Source organism: Tachyglossus aculeatus, chromosome 17, assembly GCF_015852505.1.
Source record: "Tachyglossus aculeatus isolate mTacAcu1 chromosome 17, mTacAcu1.pri, whole genome shotgun sequence".
In the NCBI taxonomy this organism is placed as follows: domain Eukaryota; kingdom Metazoa; phylum Chordata; class Mammalia; order Monotremata; family Tachyglossidae; genus Tachyglossus; species Tachyglossus aculeatus.
In genome coordinates, this window is record NC_052082.1 from 18,015,194 (window position 1) to 18,029,756 (window position 14,563).

The 14,563-nt window shown below is 39.5% G+C and overlaps 1 protein-coding gene across 1 annotated transcript in view; it reads left to right on the top strand.

Moving 5' to 3' along the window:
- Positions 1–14,563, top strand: part of ITGBL1 (integrin subunit beta like 1) — a 177,560-nt gene that overhangs the window by 68,339 nt on the left and 94,658 nt on the right. The gene's annotated exons all lie outside the window — the stretch shown is intronic.

Genomic DNA, 14,563 nt, shown 5'->3' on the forward strand with positions numbered 1-14,563 from the left:
TGTTCTCTCTGGGGCTAAGCAATACCCCTTTTCCAGCCAGAGAAATCCTCTGGAAAACTGGGTTTCAAGAAGACACTGCCTAGCAGTTTGAAAAAAGATAAACATTTGAACATGTTTCAGCCACCGTTTAAAGATCAGCATGCTCCCAGCTTTGCATTCAAGCCAAAAAATGGGTGTCTGACAACACCTAGTTTTTTATATGCAATTAAATATGCTTCTTCTTGGAGACTAAGTTAAAAAGGTGAAGCAACAGGCCTGCAAAACACTTTCAAAGTTTCCAGATTTGGTAATGTTTGACCCTGACTGTCCTACTTCACCTGCCCTTCACTCCTGCAGAGAGCAGAGATGGTGCTGAGCTCAAGCAATTAAATCATTTTCTATTTTAAAAGTGCAATTCCAGTCAGTGCTTGCCAGTATCATTGTCGTTATTAACAATGACAGTAATGCTGGCGCATACATAGTTTGAACTGTTGCAAGTGATGTTGAATAATAATAATAAGCGATGTCCATCAATCAATCATATTTATGCACTTACTCGGGGCAGAGCGTTGTACTTGGGAGAGTACAATATACAGTAATGGTGAACACATTCCCTGCCCACAAGTTTACAGTTTAGAGATCCCTTTGATTCTCATCACGGTCCACACCTCACGTTTGCTTTGAGCACTGTTCCAAGCAGCTAGGAGTCCTGAACAGCAGGAGGAGAGCAGGTAGTAGAAATGGCAGAGGAGGTGGAGGGGGAATGGGGAAGAAATGGCCCCAGTGAAGGAAGGTGCTTTGTGGAGAAGGAACACAGTTCTCCCTCTTGCCCCCTGTCCTTCTCCCCAGATGCTAATTCGACTGACTCTCACCCTGACCAAGCCTGGACTGGGCCCCCAACTTTGAGGTTGGAGGGTGGCGGAGGGGTAGAGATCTGCAGCTGTGGAGAGGTCAATTAGGTTGCAGCTGTTGACGGGTCTTGGAGACCAAGGGGAGAGTGAAGGGTGCGGAACACCCTGAATGATCAAGATAGGATAAAGGATCATGGTACTAGCGTATATATGGAGGGTGGGCAGACAAATGTTACATAATTCACATGGAAAGAAGTCAAAGATATAAGTTTGAAAACTTCTAAGACAGTAAATGCTATTCCTCTGAAGAAGACCATGTCACGATTTGGGAAGCAGGATTAGAGGCAGGACTAGTAATATCAGTTTGAATCCTAAATTCCATAGATACATTAAATCTCTGTTTTGCATCTTATCAAGCATTTGTTGGTCCATCGCTTGAAATCAAATATAGGAACACTGATAAGGCATTCTAAAGCTGAAGAAGGGTGCAAGACAGACACTCAAGATAAGTTGGGTGGAAGAAAAAAAAAAGGACTCCAGACAGAAATACAAAGGCAAATAGGGGACATGATTGAGTTCATCATAATCATAAAGGGTGGGAACGTGAAATTGATGCTCACTAAATCTTACAACCCTGAGGTAAGGGGACGTCCTTTGGGGATGATACATTGAAACCAAACCAAAGATTCACACCAGGGTAACAGCAGGAAGTTATTTGAGCAGAAAATATGGGTGGGTTCAAGAGAAATTTGGATAAACCCAAGATTAATAGTTCTTAAGGAGATTCTAGAGGAAAAATTAGTCATGGAGAAGAAAAGTTTAGGGATTTTGGCTCATCCATCCTTAGATATGAGATTGGCCATCCAGCAGGAAAACCGTAACGTAGCTCCTCAGAGCATCATGTTGCCATTACTGGGATAGAGAATACTGAGATGGATGAACCATCAGTCTGACCCAGCATTGGCATATTATATGACCTCACCATTAAAAAAAAAAAAAGTCTGCCTTAAGGCCTTACTTTGTGTGAATCCTCAAACACTGGCACTAGGAAATGATTTGCCCTTATTTGTACTGAATGACATTATCTTTTGTAACAGAAAGTTCCATGGATGGGAAAATGATGCAATTTAGAAGCTATTAGCACATATTTATGTGCTGTGAGCCTAATATGACTGTGAGAATGGTAAGGATTTCTTGGAATAGAGGGCTCTTCTGTGCTCAAAGGAAACAAAACTGCTGTCAGATGGTAAATGTTTTTAGTTGCTGCTGACAAGAGTTGGACTCAGGCCGGAGAGGCAGACTTATTATGAATCCTTAATCTCCCAAGGCCTTAAAAGCAGACTTTGCAATGAGTTTTCATCATTTAGTGTCAATAATAATTAATTAAAGCTTAAATCCTTTTCCATCATTCATTATATATGGACTTGTAATGGCAAATAAAGAATAACTGCCACATGACACAAGGGAAAGACTGAATAGGGCTGGAAATTGACATATACAAACATCTTTGTGCTCCTCCATGTGATCAAATAATCATTCTCTTGACTGTAAACTCTTTGTGGGCAGGGAACAGCGCTATTATATTGAACTCTCCTGTGTTCTCCAAACAGTTCTCTACACACAGTATGTTATCAATAATTACAATTAATTGATTGATAGTAAAGTCCCCTGGACTTTAAGATCCTCCTCTGGATGGCAAGCTCCTTGTGGACAGGGAACACATCTACCAATTTTGCTATACCGTAGTTTCAAGTGCTTATGACAATGCTCTGTAAATAAATATGATTGATTGATCTATCATTTCAAACCAAAATAGGCCCCAAACCTAGGATTTCTGCACACTATCTTCTGGGAGTCCAGGGAGGTACATTACCAACTGAGAAGCGGCGTGACTCAGTGGAAAGAGCACGGACTTCAGAGTCAGAAGTCATGGGTTTTAATCCCGGCTCCGCCACTTCTGCTGTGTGACCTTGAGCAAGTCACTTAACTTCTCTGAGCCTCAGTGACCTCATCTGTAAAATGGGGATTGAGACTGTGAGCCCCACGTGGGACAACCTGGTCACCTTGTATCCCCCCCAGCGCTCAGAACAGTGCTTCGCACTTATAAGCGCTCAACAAATGCCATCATCATCATCAACTGGTTCTATTGAGACCTGGTTGCTTACTCTTCAGGGCATTTTGATCTCTTTTTATCTTGGGAAAATGTTTTATGGGTCAGTTGAAGCATCTAGAAAATGGAGTATAATGAGGTATTTTCCAATTAAAACAGGGCTTTCAAAGGTGACAATGTTGTACTCTCACTGCCCTTTCTTTCCTTCTCCCTTTTTCCTCTCTTTCCTCAGTCCCTGAGATCTGGATTGGTGAAGTTGAGAGAGGAGGGCATTGCAAGGAGGGAGGTGAGGTGTGAATAGTGGGTTGGAAATGTGAGCATTGAGAGTATGGAATGGGAGTTTTGTGATAAGGAGAGCTAAACTAGATCTGTAAGAAGAAGCTAGCTAATAGAGAAGCTTGAAGCTGATGATCAGAAGTTTTTGCTTGAATTAAGAAGCAATAGGGAGCCACAGGAGCTTGTTGAGGACAGGAAAGATATGTTCCAATAGATATTTACTCTCCTGCTGTGACTATTGACATTTATTGAGCACATACTGTGTGTTTTTCATTTTCCCCTTTAATAGGTACTGGGATAGAAAAGAGAAGTTGGGTCTTCTATTTTTGAAATCGTCTCCATAAACATAAAGTCAAATACAGTCAAGACATACATCACTACTTAATGAAACACATTGTCCCCCAGTGCCTGTGTCATTTCCTGGTGGTACGTCAATTGCTCGAAGGACGTATGTTGAGTCTTTAAATACCCAAGGGGAACATTCAGGGTAATAATGAAGTGATTTAATAGAAAAACAAGTCCCCGATTATGAGAGTAAGTCCCTTCATTTTAGGCTAAATTGTTCACTTATGACAAAATTTTAAGAAGTCTAGAGTACTACTACTTCATGTCCTAATATCGAGTGCCCTTCTGTTCATTATGCACTCACAAGTATGTTGTATATAGAATCTATCTAGGTATTGATCTAGCCAGATAGAAAAGGAAATAGAAATAAAATGAGAACTTCTAAATGCTTTAGAAATTAGATCTTTTGGTTAACTTTTAAAACTCTTATGATTTAATGAATCTATTGACCAAGTAGTAAACCTACATATTCTTTTTGTTCAAGATGATGAAACAGTGTTAAAGATTACCAAGTTTACTTTATAATAAAAAAGAAACTCAAATAGAATATCAGGTGGCATTTCTATAACAAAATATTCAGGTAGAACGAGGATTCTCCAAAAAAGCATAATTATACCACACAAGAAACTCCAAACACAATTCCATAGTAATCAAATTCAACTTTTTTGCAACTGTCATAACTCGTAGCAGTCAACTTTAAAAAAGATCTTTGGACAAAACCTAAGATTAAGGGAGATGAGTGGGAGGACTGAAAAATACTTGGAGAAACTTCAAGTGGATCAGATAATTGGGATGAGTAAACCTGTATAATCCTGCTTTAGGCCTTTACTGACTACCAGACTAAAAGTTCTGAATTAAAAGCAGATCTTTTATTTGGTTCTGGAAAGCCCAGGAGGACCTAGTTTGTCATGGCTTCCCCACTGGTTTCCAAAAGGACTCAGAACCAGATGGGCTGATGTTGGTAGGAAAGACTGCTTCGGTGGGACATCTTCCAGGCCTGGAACTGCAAGTCCGAAACTGAATATCTGGGGAGACTCATCTCTTGCTAAGTTCCTGACCCCAGTTTTTTGGAATCCAGAGAGGAGACAATTAGTAAGACAAGTGAATACCTATTGAGTTTATTTTGGAGATCATTTTGAAGTAACTCAAAACTGAATTTGAGAGTTTTATTCTTGACTGGCTTTACAAAGTAAGTCCAAATATGTATGAGCAATAGTTTCCTATATTTGAAACCAGCAAAGCATAATTGAATCACTAGGTGATATAGTGTGTCCTGTAGGCCCTCAAGAAATACTTGTTGAATAAACAGACAGGGTGCCCTTTCAGAAGAGGTTCCTATTTTATGGGTACAACCATGACAGCTTTGCACATAGTAAGCACTTAACAAATACCATCATTAATATTATTATTATTATGATGATTATGATTATGACAGTCTAATTATTGACACTGGGCATTGGCCAGCAGGCAATTATCTCCTTGAATTTGGCTATTGCCCTGAAGTTCTATGTGACTAAAAAGAAGGTAGGTCTTCATCGTGGTGGTCTTCATAGATACACTTTAACAGAGGACATAATTTGGGGTCTGAATATAGTTTATTCCCTCAGTAAGAGATTCTTCCTTCCTCTTGAGGGAGATACAAACCCTTAGAATGATGACAAGCTGAAAGGGGATCTGCTCTGGAAACAGTAACTTTTTTATTTATGTTCCTACTAATGGGGTGATCCAAGCGAATTTGGGAGATGATGCAGGTTGAAAATCATGCATTCAACAGGAAAACATCCATATGTCTGTTGTCATTGTCATCTTAGAAAGGCTCCCATGGTTAGTCCCACCTCAATACTTTGAACTCTGACATCAGCACCTAGAACTGCTGGTTAGAAAGCATCCCAGGGTTTGCTCCCTTACAGCATCTCCATCAGCCCAACTGTACCCATCACCCACAGACTGCCACAGGGTCCTGATCTGTGGCCCCAGCCTGGACTTCAGGTTCCATTTCCATATTTCTTCTCAATTTAGAATGACTCTGGATCTTCATAAGGAAAGTTTAGCAGCAGAGTTATTTACTAGAAGTAGTTGAAATGTGGAGATCAATGATAATGTCAAAGCTCTGACCAGCAATCTACTTAGCATAAAAACTCAGGAGCTTGGAATGATTTGCCACTGTTACGCTGGGCTTCTCTCCTATCTCAACTCACAGTGATCGATCCATCAATCAACAGTAATTACTGAACACTTACTGTGTGCTGAGCACTGCATTAAAAACTTGGGAGGGTATAACAGAATTCATTCATTCATTCAATCACATTTATTGAGTGCTTACTGTGTGCAAAGCACTGTACTAAGCGCTTGGGAAGTACAAGTTGGCAACATATAGAGATGGTCCCTACCTAACAATGGGCTCACAGTCTGGAAGGGGGAGACAGACAACAAAACAAAACATGTGGACAGGTGTCATCAGAATAAATAGAAATAAAGCTAGATGTACATCATTAACAAAATCTACAGAATAGTAAATATGTACAAGTAAAATAAATAGAGTAATAAATCGGTACAAACATATATACAGGTGCTGTGGGGAGGGGAAGGAGGTAGGTTGGGGGGTTGGGGAGGAGGAGAGGAAAAAGGGGGCTCAGTCTGGGAAGGCCTCCTGGAGGAGGTGAGCTCTCAGTAGACATGGGTAGACATGGTCCCGGTCCTCAAAAACCAAATAATCAAGAAGGTGAGATAGACACTAAAATAAATTATCAAAAGGAGGACCAAATGAATATATAATCAACTAATGGTATTTAAGTGCTTACTTTGTGCAGAATACTCACTGTACTAAGCACTTGGGAGAATACAACAGAGTTGGTAGCTGTTCCTTGCCCACCAGGAGTTTACAGTCTTGAAGAGGAGCTTACAAGACAAAATTACTTGTTACAGGGATCGCGAGAAATTGATCTATAAGGCCTCTTGAGGAGAGGCAAGTTCAGAAGAGTTTTGAAGATGGGGAGATATGTAAGTGGAAGCACATAGAAGGGGAGAGATTTCCAGGTTCAGGGAGTGCATAAACCAGAGGTTGAGGGAGAGATCGGTATGAGGCACAAAGAGTAGGTTAACTTGGGAGGACTGGAAAGTGTGAGCTAGGGCATAATGGGAGATGAGAGAGGATAAGTAGGAAGAAGAGAGCTGGTTAACTGCTTTAAAACCAACTGCTTGGGATTTCTGCTTGATGAGGAGAAGATTGGACATCCTTTGGAGCTTTAGAAAAATAATCCAAATAGTAGAGTCAAGTATGGACTGTAGAGGGGAGAGACTGGAGGCAGGGAGATAACTGAGGAGACTTGTCAAGTTTGGATAGAAGAAATTCCTAGATCAGCATGGCGACCATTTGGATAGAAAACACAGGGTGAATTCGGGAAATGTTGTGGAGGAAAACCTATAGGATTTGGCCACACACTGAATGTGGGGGTTGAAGAGAGAGATGGGGAGTCAAGGATAATGCCATCTTCACATCAAATAGAAACTCCTTATCATCGGCTTTAAAACACTCCGTCACTTTGTCCCCTCTTCCCTTACCTCACTGCTTTTCTACACAACCCAGCCTGCACGCTCCACTCATCTAGCGTCAGCCTGCTCACTGCGCCTTCATCTTGTCTGTCTCACAGCTGACCTCTCGCCCACATCCTGCTTCTGGCCTGGAATGCCCTTCCTCTTCAATTCCAACGGATAATCACTCACCCCACCTTCAAACCATGATTGAAGGCACACCTCCCTCAATCAATCGTATTTATTGAGTGCTTACTGTGTGCAGAGCACTGTACTAAGCACTTGGGAAGTACAAGTTGGCAACATATAGAGACAGTCCCTACCCAACAGTGGGCTCACAGCCTAGAAGGGGGAGACAGAGAACAAAACCAAACATATTAACAAAATAAAATAAATAGAATAGATTTGTACAATAGAATAGATATGTACACAAGAGGCCTACCCTGACTAAGCCCTCCTTTCTTCTTCTCCCTTTTCCTTAGGCATCACCCCCTGTATTTTCACACTTTATTCATCCCTCCCTCAGCTCCACAGCTCTTATGTACATATCCATAATTTATTTATTTACATCAATGTCTGTGTCCACCCCTCCCCTCAAGACTGTAAGCTCGTGAACAGGGAATATATCTACCAACTCTGTTATACTGCGCTCTCCCAAGGCTTAGAGCAGTGCTCTGCATATAGTAAGTGCTCATTAAATATGATAGATTGACTGTGGTCTTGAGAGATGGAAAGATAGTGTGATCTGTAAGGGGGAAATTAGGTGGTAGAGAGGATTTGGGAGGGAACGTGAATTCAATTTTGGACATTTTCGGTTTGAAGTGTTAGCAGAGCCTCTATTTAGATATGTCCCGGAGGCAGGAAGAAATGCAAGATTCTAGAAAAGGAGAGAGGTCAGGCATAATAAGGTAGATTTGGGATTTTCTACATAGAGTGGTAGTTGAAGCTGTGGGAATGGATGAACCTCAGAAGAGGGTGAGTTTAAAGTGAGAAGAGAAGGGGACCAAAAACAAAGTCTTGAAGGGCACTCACTTTTAGGCAGTGGGAGGCAGAGGAAGAGCTGGCAAAGAGACAGAGAGATAAGAGAGCTGTATCAGAAATCTAAGGATAAATCATTTTTCCAGGAAAAGGGATCAATCCACAGTGTCAGAGGTGGAAGAGAAGTTGAGGAAAATTGGAAAAGAATCGATGAGATTTGACATGAAGTCACTAGTGATCTTGGAGAGTGTATCAGAGGAGTGAAGGGAGGAGCAAAAACTGGATGGCAGAGGATCAAGAAAGGCATTAGGAGAGAGGAAGCAGATAGACCAGGTGGATACACCTGGTTCAGCTAAAATCAGGGCCAATCCCAAAGGGTCAAGTCACAAACAGCCTGGGTAGGAATGTTTGAGAAACCCTCCTCAGTCTCTCAAAAGTTGTTAACGTTTGCTTCTCCTCTCTAATTTGAATAAACAAATAATTTACAGAAGATTTCTATTAACTGAGGAAACCACCCAAAACATGTCCCTGGAAAATGTCTCTATCAGTCTGGGCCAAAAGTGAGTGACAGAAGTATTGTCTTTAAAAATGTTTCCTACCTGAACACCTATCTCTTACAATTTCATTTTTCTTTATAACAACCCAGTTTTTTTTTTAAAAAAGTATTAATCAAGCATTTATTTTTCTTTCCTTCACCTTGTCCAGGAAGTGCTTTTGAATTTCATAAAATGCTCCATGAGTCACTTGGAAGCTGATAAAATGAATACTAATCAGCCCAATTCAGTCACCATGCCAGCTGCTGATTTTTCTTTCCTGAAGACTAATTTTGTATTATAGAAAGAGGACCTTTCACCTGCTCAGCAAGAAATATATTCCATTTTAGCTTGTAAACAACATTTGTTGAGCACCCATTATATTCTGAAAACTGCTACAAAGGAATTAGAAGATGTAGTCCTTGCTCTCAAGGAGCTGACTGTTCAATTTTGTAAATTAAAAGGAAAAATAAGGTGCCTCCACCTGGCTTAGAATCAGGGAAGAGATACGGTCAAAATGGACAATTGAATACTACAAAAGACTATGACACAGATAAGAGAAAAAGAAAAAGCACCAGTTCTTTTCCCGTCTATGGTGTACTAACTAGTATAAATCGGGAAAAATACTTAAAAATAGAAATGTAATGGATGTTTTGGGTTTCCACCAATACTTTATTCTGATTTGACCACTGCAGGAATATTTTTGAGAGCCCAATTAGAGAAGGATTTAATAATTTTTATTCATCTCTCTCCTTTCCAAAGCTCTCATTTTGGACAGTCCTGTGAGTCATTTGGGTGGGAAAACTATGCATTTCCTGGTGAGATTCAGGTAATGCAGTGTAATCATCAAAGGGTGGTCATTCCATTCTGTTTTCCAGATTCTAGAGTTAAGAGAGTAACAATCAACCAACTGTATTATTGAGCATTTACTGTGAGCAGAGCTCTGTACTAATCACTTGGGGAGTACAATATAACAGGGTTGGTAGACACATTCCATACCCGCAGTGCAACCTTAGGAGGAAATGGTTTGTCTCGTCTTAGACTGTCGAGCCTTAATGGTTGTCCTTAGGACATTTCTCATGGAGGAAATCACAAAATAGCTAAAATCTCCACTCTTTAGTTTTCAAACAACAATATTTGATCAAGTTGCCTGAATCTGTTCAATTGTTGTTACAGTTCTGTTCTATACCTTCTTCAGCAGAATTCAAAGGGCCACAATGCTGCGTAGCATTGTATGTTATGGATGTAACATCAGTTCTCCCCCTTCTAGACTGTGAGCCCGCTGTTGGGTAGGCACCGTCTCTATATGTTGCCAACTTGTACTCCCAGGCGCTTAGTACAGTGCTCTGCACACAGTAAGCGCTCAATAAATGCGATTGAATGAATGAATGAATGAGTTGTTTCCGACCCATAGTGACACCATGGACACATCTCTCCCAGAAAGCCCCTCCTCCATTTGCAGTTGTTCTGGTTGTGTATCCATAGGGTTTTCTTGGTAAAATACGGAAGTGGTTTACCATTTCCTCCTTCCGCGCAGTTAACTTGGGTCTCCCCCCGTCGACTCTCTTCCATGCCGCTGCTGCCCAGCACAGGTGAGTTTTGACTTGTAGCAGATTGCCTTCCGCTTTCTAGCCGCTGCCCAAGGTAGGAATGGAATGGATATGCCTCTGCTGGACTCTCCGTCCCGTACTTGAGGCTGATAGGATCCTGGAAACTCTCCAGGTGCCAGTCTGAGAAGGGGGAAATGATTTAGAAAGAAATAAAGTGGACATGTATCTTCTATTTGGGCCTACTACACAATAATTGCCGAAGCTTTTGTCCCCTCATATCAATTATGACATCATAGAGCTCTTACTCTGTTTCAAGTATTGGAGTACATTCCCACTGAATTAAATTCATCTATTCTAACTCTACCTACAGAGTGGAAATAGAAAGTATTTGAGAAGCAGCGTGCCACAGTGGATAGATCATGGGCCTGGGAATCATAAGGTCATGGGTTCTAATCCTGGCTCCACCACTTAATGATAATAATGATGGCATTTATTAAGTGCTTACTATGTGCAAAACACTGTACTAAGCACTGGGGAGGTTACAAGGTGATCAGCTTGTCCCATGGGGGGGCTCACAGTCTTAATCCCCATTTTACAGATGCGGTAACTGAGGCCCAGAGAAGTGAAGTGACTTGCCCAAAGTCACACAGCTGACAATTGGTAGAGCCTGGATTTGAACCCATGACCTCTGACTCCAAAGCCTGAGCTCCTTCCATTGCACCACGCTGCTTCTCTTGTCTGCTGTGTGACCTTGGGAAAGTCACTTCACTTCTCTGTGCCTCAGTTCCCTCATCTGTAAAATGGGGGTGAAAATCGTCAGCCCTCTGTGGGACAGCGACTCTGTCCAACCTGATTATCTTGTATCTCCCCCAGCACTTAGAACAGTGCCTGGCATATAGTAAGTGCTTAACAAATACCATAATGAATTAAATTAAATTACGTGGATTTAGAGCAGACACCTTTTACTATTTCAAAAACCCCATGGTTTTCTCAAGTCATGCACACTCCCATTTTAATCTTCTCCTTTGTGAGAATCTTGTAAATATGTTCAAAGGTTTTAAACAGACAGGTAACTTTAAAGTATCTTTGAGAACAAAAGAAGTCCTTTATTTCAAGATCAATTCTGAAAAAAATAAACCCTCAGAATTTTCACTCTGAGGACTGGAGAAGCTAACCCCAACCCCCTGCAGCCAAAACAAAATAACCCTCTATCCCTCCATACTCCCTCCCCCCAAAAAAAATCGATTTGGCAAATCGTATGTGCCAAATTCACTGAAAAGTCTTTTTGAAAATATGTTGTTGTTAAAACATGGAAATATGAAATATGTAGTGAGTTAATTTTATTCACCAGAACTTTCAGGGCTAAATGTATTTTCATCTTCAAAATTTCAGAATAAATGAGTTTATCAATAAAGTACATCATATCTAGCAAATCAGTCCATGGGTACATAAAGGACTGAGTGTTGCTGAACAACTGTATGTTCATTTATTGTGGTTGAAGTGGAATTTTGCTATTTAGTTTTCAAGACTTTTGTTTAAACTGACTGTTAAACCAAAAACTGAGTTGAGAGGAGTGTTATCCCAAAGTGATTTCACCTTTAAGGCTTATGGAGATAGGAAGTCAAATTAAGTATATCTTATCTAACAATTACCCAATTCAAAGACATTCCTCTTGTTTAACTAATTCTTCCAGAAAAAAATACTTATAACACTATTACATACTATCATAATATGCTACAATATACTATATTATACTATACTATATATATACTATATATATATTATACAATATACTATAATATACTATTACAACACTATTATACACTATTATATATAAAACAGTGAGCCCACTGTTGGGTAGGGACCGTCTCTATATGTTGTCAACTTGTACTTCCCAAGTGCTTAGTACAGTGCTCTGCATACAGTAAGCGCTCAATAAATATGATTGATTGATAGATTGATTGATTATTATGGTTGCTATTATCAGTATTTAGAAGAGGATGACATTTCCACTCAGGCAGAATCTTTCTTATTGCTCTTTCAAAGCAGAACATTTTAATTTAAAGAGTAAAAATGTTTTTTTTTTCCTCTTTGTGAGCTAATGTATTTGGATTACTTCATATCTCCATTTACCTAGGGAGATTAGTGCCTTTCAACAACTCCAGTTGAAAGAGATTAGGAAGTAGTGGTAGCAAAATTGTTGCACTGTTCAAAGAATCAAGAAGACATTTTTCTCTTTTTGTTGGAGATTCTATTTTGTATCAGCTCAGATCAAGTCATTATATTAGATGGAAAGCCAACAAGAAAGCAGGCTAAACTGCTGAATTGTGTTTTCCTTTAAGTAAGAAAAGCAAATGCAAGTTTTTTTTTCCCTTTTTCTCTCCACCAGGTTTATCTTAATTTGCAGAGAAGGCACTAACTACCACTGAAGTTAATATTACCATTTTTATCCTATTAATCAAGCTGGATTCTCTTTATCTTTTTTTTAATTGGGATTTTATTTGAATATTGTTCCTAAGTATGTGCAGTTGTTCAAATACATATTTCCTAAGCTTTGGAAATCACTCTATTTTCTAATATGTGTTACATGTCATTAATAAAAAATGTAAAAATGTCTATGCTACAATGAACAATGCAAATAACAAAGGGTACCTATTACTTCTGCGTTAGCAGAGCGGTGGCTAGGATACACAAACTCTGCCAGCATCTACCCTAGACCCGTGCAAAAAAAACCAAAAACTAGGAATCAAGGATACTCTGACTACCTCCCCGGGTTATCTTCCTCAGTCAGGTCATTTAAATCTAAAAGTTAATTTCCTCCCATGAGGAAATTGTTATACTGTACTCTTCCAAATGCTTAGTATAGTGCTCCACACACAGTAAACACTCTATAAATACCATTGCTCGATTAAACAGGATAAACACAGAGTGGGTCTGTATGGGTTACTTCTTGGGCAACTCAGGTTTTGAGAAATGAAATTCTTTGTAAATCCTTTTGTTCAATTTTAAAATGGAATCCTATGGATTTACCGTAGTCCCTGGACATTAGCAGGTTATTGGGTTTGGTTTCTGATTATTCATAGTTGGTTTGCTCCATACAACTGCAACAGTGGAGGACAACAGCTCCGACACTTCAGTAGCTAGCCCACTATCCTGAATTCTCTGGAAGACTGTGATTTTTCAAATAAATGATCACAGCAATGGAACTTTTGGTTTTATCTCCTTCTAATCAATTGTCAATAAAAACTGAAGCAACTGCATTTAGCATTTCCCTGGTCCTTGCTTTCACTAGCAACTTGACTTCTAAATCCTTCTATATTGTCCATATATCCATCAACTGTACTGTTACCAGTGGGAAGATGAAAGATCAAATAAAGCTTCCTAGGTTTCTCTTCGGGTGAAAGTATTTGATGAGTCATATCTTTCAATCTACTTACTTCCTAGTGTGTTGGTCAGAATTTAGAAGCTTCTGAAAACTTTGGCAATAATAATTTTGTAATATCCTAATGGGCAATATATATGCTCTATTTTTGCATGTTCACAAACACATTGGTGTTAAATAATACAAATAATAGGAGGAATGATGTTAATTTGGACCCACCCCAGTTTTAAAGTAAAAATGCAGCTATTTTCTCAAATATGAGAATCTCAGAATGTGCAATAGATTTCCACTGAATGGTCTCTTAATAGCCGAGCCTTAATCTTTCATTGGACTCTTAGTAATTCTAGGTAAGGAACCATGTCTTTATTTCTAGCTAATTTCCAAATCATCCAATACAGTGCTCCACCCACAGAAAGTGCTTAATAAATACTGTTGATGAGCATAATGATTAAAAGAAATGTTTGTGCTATGAAAGTCACTAGGAATGTATAGGAAATTGTTTGAATGATGTAGTAAAGTGTTTATTAAAATGTTGACTTCAATAGAGTTTGGTTAAGTTTTATTTTCCCTTAAATGATATATTTATAAGACATAAATGTTAGATATTAATCTGTAAGTATTTCACCATCTCTGTTGTATTATACTCTCCCATGTGCTTAGTGGAGTGCTCTGCAAACAATAATCACTCAAATACGAATGAGTACTAGGGGAGGTAAAGCGCTCTACCACTCCATCTGAATTTGCTCTCCATTATTTAACACTTTAGAATGCCTATCTGAAGTGATGTGCCTGAAAGATTCTATTGCCCCAAATCATATCACAACATCATTTTGAACACTGTGTTCTTTATGCTATCCTAATATCTGTGACACTTTTGTCATTCATTCAATCGTATTTATTGAGTGCTTACTGTGTGCTGAGCACTGTACTAAGTACTTAATGTACTGATCCTCCCTGAAATCGACTAGAGAAGCAGTGTGGCCTAGTGGAAAGACTGTGGGCCCAGGAGGACCTGGGTTCTAATCTCA